The sequence below is a fragment of the Megascapheus bottae genome, chromosome 22 (assembly GCF_031878675.1).
Source record: "Megascapheus bottae isolate mThoBot1 chromosome 22, mThoBot2.hap1, whole genome shotgun sequence".
NCBI lineage: Eukaryota > Metazoa > Chordata > Mammalia > Rodentia > Geomyidae > Megascapheus > Megascapheus bottae.
In genome coordinates, this window is record NC_143530.1 from 24,240,860 (window position 1) to 24,253,239 (window position 12,380).

A 12,380-nucleotide genomic window follows, 5' to 3' on the forward strand; every position below is an offset into this window, starting at 1 on the left:
AGGGAGGAAGGAAGGAATCATCTGAGCTATACAACTTAATGGAGGAAGGGTCCATTGTAACTTGGCCCCATTGCCTTTGGTTCTTTGATGAAGCGACACATCATGGAAGTGAATACAGAGAAGAAAATTGCTCACCTCATGTTTGGGAAAAGAACAGAGAAGCTGAGATCCCTTCAAAACACTCCCAAATGATCTAACTTCTTTTCACAAGGTCTACTTTCCTAAGATTCCACCATCTCCCAGTAGGTACTAGATGGGCTTTTGTAGGACATTTAAGATCTGAACTATTGAAGATCTGAACTACAGAGCCTGAGATGTGCCATTTTGTTAGATTTGTATTTGCTAGACACAGGGATGAGCTATCTGTTGGGAACAGATCTCTCTACTTTGCTCACCAGGTTCTTCCTCCCAGTCTAAAACTATTTGTAGAAATATGTTGGGTCCTTGGTTTCCACACAGTGAGCATAGTGGAAATTGTAGATTTCAGTACATTGTGGGAGGGTAAATACCTTACTGCAGGCCTTCTTACATGCTGACATCATTTGTTTCTGAGTCTTTCAAAATTGTTTTAATAGAGGCTGAATATTGGTGGCATATCATGCCTGTAATCCTAGCTACTGAGGATTGCCATTCAAAGCCAGCCTGAACATGAAAGCCCATGAGAGTCTTTATTCTTCCAGTCCTGGGGCTTAAACTCGGGGCCTGGGCACTGTCCTCGAGCTTTCTCAAGGCTAGCACTCTACTACTTAAGCCACAACATCATTTCCATCTTTTTCTGTGTATTTGGTACAGAGAAATTAAACCCAGGGCTTTATACATGCTAGGTAAATACTCTACCACTAGGCTACACTCCCACCACCACCACCCTCCCCCAACCGTGAGATTCTTATCTCCAGTTAACCACCAAAAAGCTGCACGTGAAGCTGTGGCTCAAGTTATAAAGTACTAGTTTGAGCACAAAAACTCAGAGACAGTGCTCAGACCCAGAGTTAAAGCCCCAGAACTGGCAAACACACACACACACACACACACACACACACACACACACGTGCACACACACACACACACATCATTTTGAATGGAACTAGAGGGCATTATAAGATTTTTTTAAGGGGCCGGTAGTTTGGCCTAGTGGTTAAAGTGCTTGCCTAGCATGCATGAAGACCCGGGTTCGATTCCTCGGTACCACATACATAGAAAAAAGCCGGAAGTGGTGCTGAGGCTCAAGTGGTAGAGCTCTAGTCTTGAGAAAGTCCAAGGACAGTGCTCAGGCCCTGAGCTCAAGCCCAGGACTGGCCAAAAAAAAAAAAAAAGATTTTTTTAAAAGAAATAGAAAAAAATAGACAAATGTTGCATATTTTCATTTATCTGTGGAAATTATGAGTAGAATTATGAAAAACAAAGCTGATTTTTTAGAAATTAAGAGTAGAATTTTGACCACTAGAGTCTGGAAGGGAATAAGAAAGGAAAGATAATCCCGGTATCAGTGGCTCACACCTGTTATCCTAGCTATTCAAAAGGCTGAATTGTAAGGATTGCAGGTCAGTGCCACCCAGGTACTTATCTCCAATTAACCACTAGAAAACCAGAAATGGTTCATTTTCTTTTTCTATATCAAAATTATTGACATTTTCTGTTTCTGCACAGGCAGTGTACCAGACTCTTAGTCAGCTAGAATCAGACACCACCCTTCACTCTCAGGAGGGCCAGAACTATCTGGTAAGGTGAAAGTTGAGCTCCATTGGCCTTGTCAGGAATTACTTTAGCAGCCCTAATCAGAGCCATCCTCTGGCTTCCCTTTTGTTCCTCTGCTTGGGTTTTTAAACCATTATCTATTTCTTATCATATCCCTGACTTTATTCCAGTCACCTTTCACTCAGATCTAAATACTTACCACTTGATAGACTCATTCTGTTTCCTGGATTACTCAGTAGTTGTCCTTCTCAGAGAGCCTGATGCTAGTAATTTGATGTGAAATTGTGAACAAAGTCTACAGTACTGGCTAACATCATTTTTAAAGAAATCTACTGCTTCTGATTCAGAGTTCCCATGGTAAAAGAGCTTATACAGAGTCATTTGTACCATTATCCCCAAGGCAATGCAGCAAAAGTCCACAGGGACTCTTGATCTTGAAGTGCTTTTGTTCACACTGTAGTGCAACATGTATGGCCTAGGTGCACAAATCTGCTTCAGCCTGCAATGTATTTAAAATAAAAAGGCAGGTCCTCAACATGTTCTGTCTAGCAACTTCTGAGATTACAAAATATGTCATTTTTTCACAATGTAAGAAGCCCACCTTGGGATTTCACAAGAAAGTACTTGTATTGACTCCATTCTATAATACTTTTAAAAATATTTTCCATTTGTAGAAGATACATATATACATACATAAATTATTTTACCCAACAAGCTTACAGGATAATGAGTAGCCATGATCATACCTATGAGATAGTACCCATGGTTGGCTCTAGTAGCAGAACCAGAACTAGAATTTCAGTTTGGCCCATAGTCCAGGCTTTTTTTCCTATACTATGTTTGAACCGATGGACAATAAGATATTCATATGAGCAAAACAAAGACAATCTAATGGAATAGTTTAGAAGCATGCAAAATCAAGGCAATCATATGACATAGTTTGTTCTGAAAGTTTAATTGATAAATTAATAAACATAAATGAATATTAGTGGGATCTATAAATAAAAGCAAGTGTTGTTACCATATAACACATTGCAAAACAACTGCTACCTATGTCTTGATGCTAAAGGACTTCGAATAAGAAACCATTTTTGATGTTTTTAGTGTTGAATTGGTGGATCTGGGATCCCTCTGAGGAGAGGTGGGCAAGCTGGCAAGTGATAATTCAGTTTTAAGGGTCTAGAAGGTAGTCATGAGTCTGTCTGGGATAAACATTGCTAGAATTTCAAGGATGAACCAAGATACAAAGGTGCCAAAAAGAAGCAAGAAGTATGATCAGCAGCCACAAGTGAATGGAGTTGGAGGTCTGAAAATTGAGCAAAATGGGAGAAGGGAATTTCATCTGGGAAAAGCAAGGACTCAAGCAGAATACCCATCATACTCCTGAGAATCTCTGCCAGGCAGAAAAAACTCACTTGCGTCAGCCATGATTGGAAAGGTCTAGTGCTTAAATTGGCTCTTCTAAGAAATAACAATGGCTAACCAAGCAGACTTATTCAATCTAATGTAAAAGCAACAAGTTTAACATTTTCTCAAACCATTAAATGTTCTCTAGCCCCAAAGTAAAGAATAATTTATTCAAAAGTTTTTTTCTAAAGAAAACAAATTTTCAAGTCCATAAAAATGATTTGACTTTTCTAGGAAAGTTGGATTAGGGAAAGAAGTAATAGGTCAATTATGGAAAGCAGTCAAAAGACTAAATATAGATCTCCCCTATGACCCAGCAATTCCGCTACTTGGCATTTACCTATACATCCAGAAACAAGGACATACTAAAGCCACTAGCACAATGACGTTCATTGCAGCACTATTTACCATAGCAAACATATGGAACCAACCCAGATGTCCCTCAGTTGATGAGTAGATCAACAAGATGTGATATTTATACACATCTGCCATCAGAATGACATTGCCCCATTTGTGAGGAAATGGAAAGACTTAGAAAAATTCATATTAAATGAAATAAACCAGACCCAAAGGAACATAGGTTCAGTGGTTTCCCTCATTGTAATAATTAGTACAAACCTAGGACTCTCCTAGCAGAGGATTTCAATAACTCATACCCTGGATACAGAAGGCCATACATCTATAATGAGGCCAAATTAATGGACTTCAAGGACATGGAAACAAGAGCTTTATCGTGTGTGATTTTTTTTAATGTGCTATGTTTTTTTTCTCTTCTCTTGTGCTGCCCTTTGGTTAATCTCATGCTGTTACAGTATCTGACTTTGTTACCTGATATATTATATACATATATATGTTTATTTGTTTATTTGAACTAGGAGGGGAAAAAGATTAGGGGTGGGGGTGGAGGGAAATGGGGACAAAAACATGAGAAGGGATGAGAAATAATGCACCTTCTATCTGGCGAATATAACTGTAAGCCCTCTATACATTAAAATAAAATAAAGAAGTAATAGATCATTTAAAAGCTAGTTATGACCAGCTTTTTAAAGAAAATGATGAAATAGGATGGGGAGACTATGCCTCTGGTGTTCTTAGCTGGAAGAAGAGTCTGCTGAACCTACACACCTCACCCTTGGTTTCTATAAATTGACTCTCAGAGACCAGAAGTCAGTAAACCTTAAAGTAAAAGGCAATTTGCTGCCTTGGAAGTTGGCCTTTTCCGCACAGGCTTCTTATCTTTAAATGGCAATTAACTGCTCATATGTGAATAGAAAGCTTTTGTGTAGCCAGGTGTGGTGGCTCATGCCTGTAATCCTAGCTACACAGGAGTCTGAGATCTGAGGAGTGCACTTCAAAGCCAGCCCTGGCACTAAAGATCATGCCAGAAAACCAGAAAACCGTAAGTGACTCTGTGGCTCAAGGGGTAGGGCAGTAGCTTTGAGCTGAAGAGCTCAGGAACAATGCCCAGGCCCAGAGTTCATGTCCCATGACTGACAAAAAAAAAAAAAAAAAAAAAAAAGCTTTTACATGTGTCTCAATCCTGGGACTAATCAGGGCCTAAACGCTGACCTTGAGCTTTTTTGCTTAAGGCTAGCTCTCTAACACTTGAGCCACTTCCTGTTATTTTTGGTGGTTAGTTGTAGCTAAAGGTAAAGGAAAAATATGGGTCAATGCCACCGTCTCTCATTTCCATATTTTGTGGGATAATTGTTTTTGCCCTAGTTATGCTTAATGAGATACCACTGTGAAATTGAGGTTTGTATACTTCATAAAAGATACATGGAAGAAACCTAATTGTCGTGGTGATCTTTCAGTGTCTTTTATTGGCAGAAATGAAAGACAAAATGCCTTTATTATATTTCTAAACACTGATTTATGGAGATGAGCATCTTCCTGTTCTCAGCCTCCAGTGTGTAAGTTAGAACTAATCAGAATTCATTCTTATTGCATGCTCTTTTCCTACAATGGTGACAGGTAGTGAATGGTCTCAGAAATATCCCTGGTGGCCTCTGCTCTTAGAGACCCAGATTGATTACTCCAATTCTCAGCTTACCAAGCCTCTGGATAGGGGTAACTTCCCTTAGAATTTCAAGACTGAAACATACCGCATGTGGAATTATTAAAAGAAGAGAGTATCTTCCTTGTGTGGCCTTTGAAGGGACTTAGAAATTTTCTCTTTTTCACTGTCCCTTTAGTTTTCAAGTAAATGGAATTTTTAAATAAAAAATATTATCAGATTGAGGTCTAATTTATCCTAAAGCTCCATTTTTTAACCTATTTCTCACTTGGATGAGCAACTTCAGGCTGCAGCTTTTAGAAATGTCAAGTGTTCCTTCATTTAGGATTCATATTCTGTTATGTGAGTGGATTTTCCTTGTTTGGTTGGATAGTTTAGGTATCTTGACATCCTTAAAAAAGACATTTATTGATTCCTTCCAGCCTCCCCACACTTCTCCTGTTCTCCTACTGTTCACATGTGAACAATAAAGTGTTGACAATAAAGTCAAGTTACAACATGCCAGATCAAGCCCCCTCACCTCCAAAAGAAAACACACACACACACACACACACACACACACACACGCTCCCCAGACAGATCTCCTACAGTCACTACATAGACATATTTCTGTATGGTAAATGAATAGCAGTTAAATATTCTCCCTTTACACTGAGAGTCCTCAGAAGTTCTCTGAATAACAATAGCAGCTGTCATTTAAAACAAACCTAAGGAAGGCAATAAAAGTGTGTGTGTGTGTGTGTGTGTGTGTGTGTGTGTGTGTGTGTCTGTGTGTGATGGTAGACATTTGAGTGGGCAATGGGGAATTTTGAGTAGTTTCTAGCCTCTTTATATATCATGTCACATTGGAGTTGTCGCATCAGTGACGAGAATTAATTTATATCCTAACAGAAAACATAGACTGTCTGTAGGACATGTCCTGGCCAATCGTCAGCCACCTTCCAAGCCATGATAAACATGAGTAGTCATGCATGCACATTATTTTCCGTAGAAAGATGCAGCCCAGAGCTAATTAAACAGCCCATTGGGTTGTATCAGGTGTTAACAGACACTGCAGCTGTCTTACCAACAAAAATATTGTGGACTTGTTTCAACAGTCATTTGGGCACACGGAATGTGGGGCACCTACTGTCACTGCCTTCAAAGACTTTTCCTCAATGAGGAAATCACTAGGATGGTTATTATCTCCTATTTGACAATTTTCTTCCACAATATCTTATCAACCTCCTGATTTTTTCATGTTTTTAACAAACAAGTTTTACCAAGTTTCAATAACATTCATAAATTCAATCATCTAACGTGTACAATTCAATGATTTATTCTTTTTTGTTTCTTTCAAGTCCTAGGGCTTGAACTCAAGGACTGTCTCTGAACCTCTTTGTGTTAAAGGCTAACACTCAATCACATCACCACTTCTACCAAGTCTCAGGGACTTTTGTGCCCAGGCTTGCTTTGAACCACAATCCTCAAATCTCAGCTTCCTGAGTATCTAGCCACTGGACCCTGGTGGACTTTACTCAGTTTTAAAATTATTGAGTTGTGTGGCTCTTTACCAGAACCCCAGAAAATCACCCCAACACTAGTAGTTAATCCTCATTCCCACCACCAACAGTGATAACCATTCATCTCTTTTCTGTCCATAGACTTTCCTCCCAAAGACTTTGCAAAAACTGGAATCACACAGTACTTGATCTTTCTGGTCTAGCTTCCTTCATCTAGAGTAAAGTGTTTGAGTTCCACGCTACTGCTTCTGTTGATGATTTTTTCCTTTCTCTTCAATAGTGTGTCTTTGTTTCCAGTGGAATTAAGAACTGATTCTGAATGGATCAGACTAGTGTTTCTCCAGTGGGGATCAGTTGTGTCCCCCAAACACAAAAATATTTGGAGACATGTTGATGCCATAGTAGAGTGGGAACAGCCACTAGCATCTAAAAGATGCAGATCAAGTTGTTGCTGCACTTTTTGAAGTATGCAGGGAATCATCTGCCCCAGAGAAGTAACTGGCCCAAAATTCAATAGCACTTAGGTTGAAAATCATGAGTTAGACTTCCTGAATTTGTATTAACCATTAGGGATCTAGGTAACATCATATGCACCTAACAAAACCTTCCTTTTCAGCCAGGTTTCCAGCCATGCTTTTTGGCTGGTTATTTTGGAGAAGAAATCTCAGGGACTTTGTCGGGATTTTTAGTCCTTGGTCCCTCCAGACCTGCAGGAGGGATGGAGAGAACACGCCTCGACCAAGACCAGCCAAGAAAGGAGAGGGCCGACTGACTGCCTGCACCCAGCCCTCCCTTGCCAGAGCTTGTTTATTGAGGAAGTACATTCAGCTAATATAGGGTGCGGGAGCCTATCAGCACAAAGGTGGGCAGGTGCTGAGACCATAGGTCTCAGCAGAGTGATAAAGCAATAACACATTCGTACCCAATGGTAATCAAGTCTCAGCAGAAAGTGATAGGCATGGTGTCATACAACAGCTAATTTCTTTGTGTGGTTATCTTACTCAGTGCTGCAGATTCATGGGCCAGCCTGACCCTGCACTCAGCTCCCAACAGGACTTTATTCCTGGACTAGTCTCAAGGAGTAATACTCCAGATCGCAGCCTCTTCAGTAATTAGTATTACTCGAAGATTACTAGAGGGTATAGAAGCCTTTTATACTTGGCTATCTATTCTTATTCCTTTTTTTTTCTGGTTGTGGGGCTTGAACTGTGGACCTAGGCACTGTCCCTGAGCTCTTCAGCTCAAGGCTACTGCCCTACCCCTTGAGCCACAGTGACACTTCCCGTTTTCTAGTGGTTAATTGGAGATAAGAGTCTCACGGTCTTTAGTGTAGGGGCTGGCTTTGAAGTATGCTCCTTACATCTCAACCTCCTGCATTGCTAGGATTACAGGCAAAAGGACCTTTGGGAATTTGACCAATAAACAGCAGCACTTCAGCTGTCCTGGGCAACTTCTCCTCACTCTGACCCCTCTTTTGTTCTTGTCTTCACCCTGGAGGTTCAGCTGTGAGATAGCACTGGAAGTCCAGAGGAAAAATCTCTTCAGGGAAGAAAGAGACATAAATCATGCTCCTGATGGCTCTGCTGCATTTTAGTGTCCTTTGTCATCCCCCTCCTGAGTCACATCAGACAAAGATGGTGGAAGTCACTCCATAGCACACAGGAGGCCCCGGGCTCCATGCCCCAAACTGCAACATACAACAGGAAGAGCAACACAAAATCAAAAATATGCATATGTATACATATAGCTATAGCCGCTCACTTTCTTTGAGATTATTGTAGATATTTTGTGCACATTACCTATTTCCAAAAGATGGAACATAGGTTATGATTTAGAAGACATATATGGAGAATAAATCATTTGCTTACAGTCTAGATTGAACCTAGTTTTCTCTAAATGAAAATTCCTAAGAAAGAAGAAATAGATGGATTCAGGTGATACTGTTGGTAGAAACTGTCCTACAGCAGGCTCTATGCACATTCTTTGTCAACGTGTCTGTTTCTATAATGTCATTGTAATGGTCACTTTATTTATTACCATGATATAGTTGATAGCATTCTGTTTCAGACCTTGAATTTAGAGGCATTTATTTCAGTACCACTCATTCATTGCACAAATAATGATGGATTTCATTTCTACGTTGTGCACTCTTCTGGGTCTCATGAATGCCCCCATTAGATCCTGGTCTTGAGAGCACCTGAATGCTAAAGGAAGGACAGAAAAATGAATTAACAAAGACATAAAGAGGTTAGCTTGCTGTAAGGTATGACATGAGCTAGTATGATCTCCTAGATGTTGCATTTCTTTTTGCAAGTATGAGTGATTTTATACTTCAGATAGTTCCCCCAAAGTATGACAGTGAGTCAAAGAATGTGCACATCTAAATGTTCTGCAGAGATATGGAATGAGATTGGTCTTATTTTCCTATAACAACCATGGCCCTCTCGCCCTCCCAACCTTAACATTCCCTTCCTTAACATTCTTGTCCCATAACACAGCAAAGCCCTCCCTCTCTCCTTTCCTCCTTCCCATGTTCTCCCTCTCTCATCTCTCTGAGATACCAGTGAATGCCTTTCTCCCCTACTTCCTTCTGAATTTACTTATATTTTGATTTTTCAATATGGTGAGGTAGTAACAACATAGTTCTCAGTACTCATCTCTTCCACATTTGCTGGATGGATTAAACCCCAAAACTCACAGGGAGAAATAGCTGTTTTGGGTGTCTATTACCCCTCTATCTTCCCCTCAAGACTGTGTCTGGACATGTTCACTTCAATGAATATGGAACAATTTTGGAGCGGGAGCTTCTCATTTCTATAGAAGAAGGTACCTTCAGACCTCTGGTCCAAAGCCCTGACCCTGTGTCCAGAACTCCTCAGGATTACAAGTACAGCGATCTGCAGCCTCACGTTTTCAATCCTTTCCCATTCTTAGGTTTTCTTCCGAGATACTTCATTTTGTAAATAAGAGTTTCAACTACAACTGTTTTTTAAATGAAGCTCTATCACTTGGGAAATAGTTATCTCACTTTGGAGGCAAACTTGCAAATAAGTCCTAAATGGCAAAACCCCACCAGGCATCCAACCCATAGCGTAGGTCAGCTTCCCTGTTGGCCAAGGAGAAAACCTGGTGTCCTGCCTTTAGACACCATTTTTCCTACAAAAGAACAAACCACAAACCAGTTTTTATTTACTTTTTTTTTGTTTTCTTTAATCCACAGACAAAAAGCATATATATATATATATATATATGGTCAAAATATGATGTTTTCAAAATTGTGTACTGTGTGATAAGTACAAGGATCTGTCATACATTAGGATGACTATAGTTAATAACAATGTACTGTTTACTTGAAAATTGCTGAATAGATACTAAATGATGAATCACAGTAAGTAGATGAGATAATACATATTCTAATTATCATGAGTTAGCCATTGCTCAAAACATTTTCCCCGCAAGTTTTTATGTTATTTTTTAAATCTTATGTCAGAAACATAGACGAATACGTTTTCACAAATAATATTTAAATCCTCATTGTGTTGTTCTTAGGAAACGCTTCCCATGATTCCTGGGAGGAAATGAGATTATTCCTGTTCACTCCATCAGAGGGAGCAAGGTACTAGTCGAAAAAGATATGCCAGCTGTTGGTTTCTGGGGCTGATCCTGGCCTGCTTCTCATTTAGCCTCAGCTTCCATTTGACCTTTCCATCCTCTGAATACGAGGGGTCATGTACTTAGGAATGGCCAAGCCAGGACCCAGTGTGAGTCTTTCTACTGAAGCTTCCATGAGGTTCTGCTGGGCAGAGAGCCCAAGCACCTTTGATTCACTGCTCTTGAGACGTGTCCACCTTTGGTGAATCCCTGAGAGATGTGAGGAGGATCTCACAATCTTGTGATTATCTACTTACAAACCACAAGGTCTGTGAGCAATTGTCTTGTGGGTAAGAGGGGCTCTCAAATTAGAGAGATGGCTGTGAAGTCTTCCCTTGTGGCTTTTACTGTGAGATGGCTGTGAAGTCTTCTCTTGTGGCTTTTTATTGGCTGAAATTTGCTATGTCTTTTCATGTCCTTGGGACTGGCTGTATGGCTCATGGCAGCAGGATTTGTCCTAGTATGATTTAATAGACTCTGGAACCTATTCCTCTGGCCTCCCATGGTTCCAGCCTCCCCACCCATCCCAAATGTCTTATGTCCCCTCAGAATTGTATATTCATATGGATCCCTTGCTTCCACAGGAGCTAGAACTACAGTCTGGCCTACTGTTTCATGTGGAAAGCTTACCTACCATTCTGTGCCCCAAGACTAAGCACCACACTTCTTTGTTATTTTGTTTTATTTTTTTAGCACCACACTTCTTAACTCTCCTATAGACATATGCCTTCTTGTATGTATGCAGTAATGAATGCCTTTTTTTCAAGCTATTTATCACATATTGTGTGCATAGTCTTTGACAAAGGGAGATGATGTCTTATTCATCTCAACCTCAGCCTCTAATTAGGGGCCTGGCACAGATGCTGTTGAATAAATCATCTTTTCAATAAATGTGGGCTTGGTATGACTAAGCATGTATACAAAACTTCTACATGATGCATCTCTGTGGACCATGGGGGAAGCTCTCACTTCTCATCTCCTAAATAGGGTTCATATTAATAGTAAATAGTTTTGAGTCAAACAAGCATCTAGTACAAAGTTAGTATTGGTGCCTCTGGTAGAAAACTATATCTTGAATAGTCAATTTGAGAATTTCAAAGGTGGTAAGTAGGGAAAGATGAATCAAGGAAAATGAGGCATGGGAAACTGGAGCCAGGAATTCAGAGATAAGCACAGTATTAATCAACAATTTGATGAAAAGCATGTCAACTTTGGGGGGATTAACCCTTACACTCACTTGATAAGCTATAATATTTAGTAAAAAGAAAAAATAATTAAAAAGGAAAAGATCGGCATTCTTCCTAAGCCCATGACAACTTGTCCAAATAGTAATGGACTCTGGAAACTGAGTAAGGATAGTTTAAAGAAATACTGTAATCCTTGGTTGTGGTTAGGGGTTGGGGGAAAGATCTCTTGGGAAAACTGACACCTCTCAAAAAAATTTGATAAAAGAACAGATACCTGACTTGAAGGAAGCATTCATCAGAATGCATCCTTTGCTTAAAGGAATGCTCAGACATCTGATTGGTATTAACATAACTTAATAGCCTACCCTTGGGATCTCTTCGCCCAATTGATAAAAGAAAGAGTATAATAGTAAAAATGACTATATATACTTGGTGATTGACAAAGGGGAGCCTCACTTTAAATACCTATGATGTACAAGCACTCTGATATCAGATTTCCCAGACCCATGTCTGGGTTGTATACTGGGTTTCTATTTTTCCTTTCCTTTACTGATAAGCTTTGAATCTCTTTTGATGTGTCCTGAAATTCTGTTTTAGAGATAATATCATGAACTTGGCACCCCAAGGCCAGGTGAGTACTCTTCCCTTTTGGAGATCTCCACCCTGGATCATCACCAGTTCTTGTAACAGGGGGATTTATGGCTCATCATATCTGATGCATGCTACATGTGTTTAGATTTTGCGGGGACCAGTCCTGGTCTTGAGCTCAGGGCCTGAGCACTGTCCTTGGACTTTCTCAAGGCTGGAGCTCTACCACTTGAGCCTCAGCACCACTTCTGGCTTTTTTCTATGTGGTACTGAGGAATCAAACCAGGGTTTTCGTGCATGCTAGGCAAGCACTCTACCACTAGGCCAAACTCC

At 40.1% G+C, this 12,380-nt stretch overlaps 1 protein-coding gene across 1 annotated transcript in view; it reads right to left on the reverse strand.

Moving 5' to 3' along the window:
• Positions 1–8,766: 8,766 nt before the first annotated feature.
• The window catches only part of Exoc2 (exocyst complex component 2), a 223,616-nt gene continuing 220,002 nt past the window's right edge, over positions 8,767–12,380 (reverse strand). The window contains exon 29 of the mRNA XM_090356361.1: positions 8,767–8,825. The gene's annotated coding sequence lies outside the window, so the exon portion shown is untranslated. The remainder of the gene's footprint in view (positions 8,826–12,380) is intronic.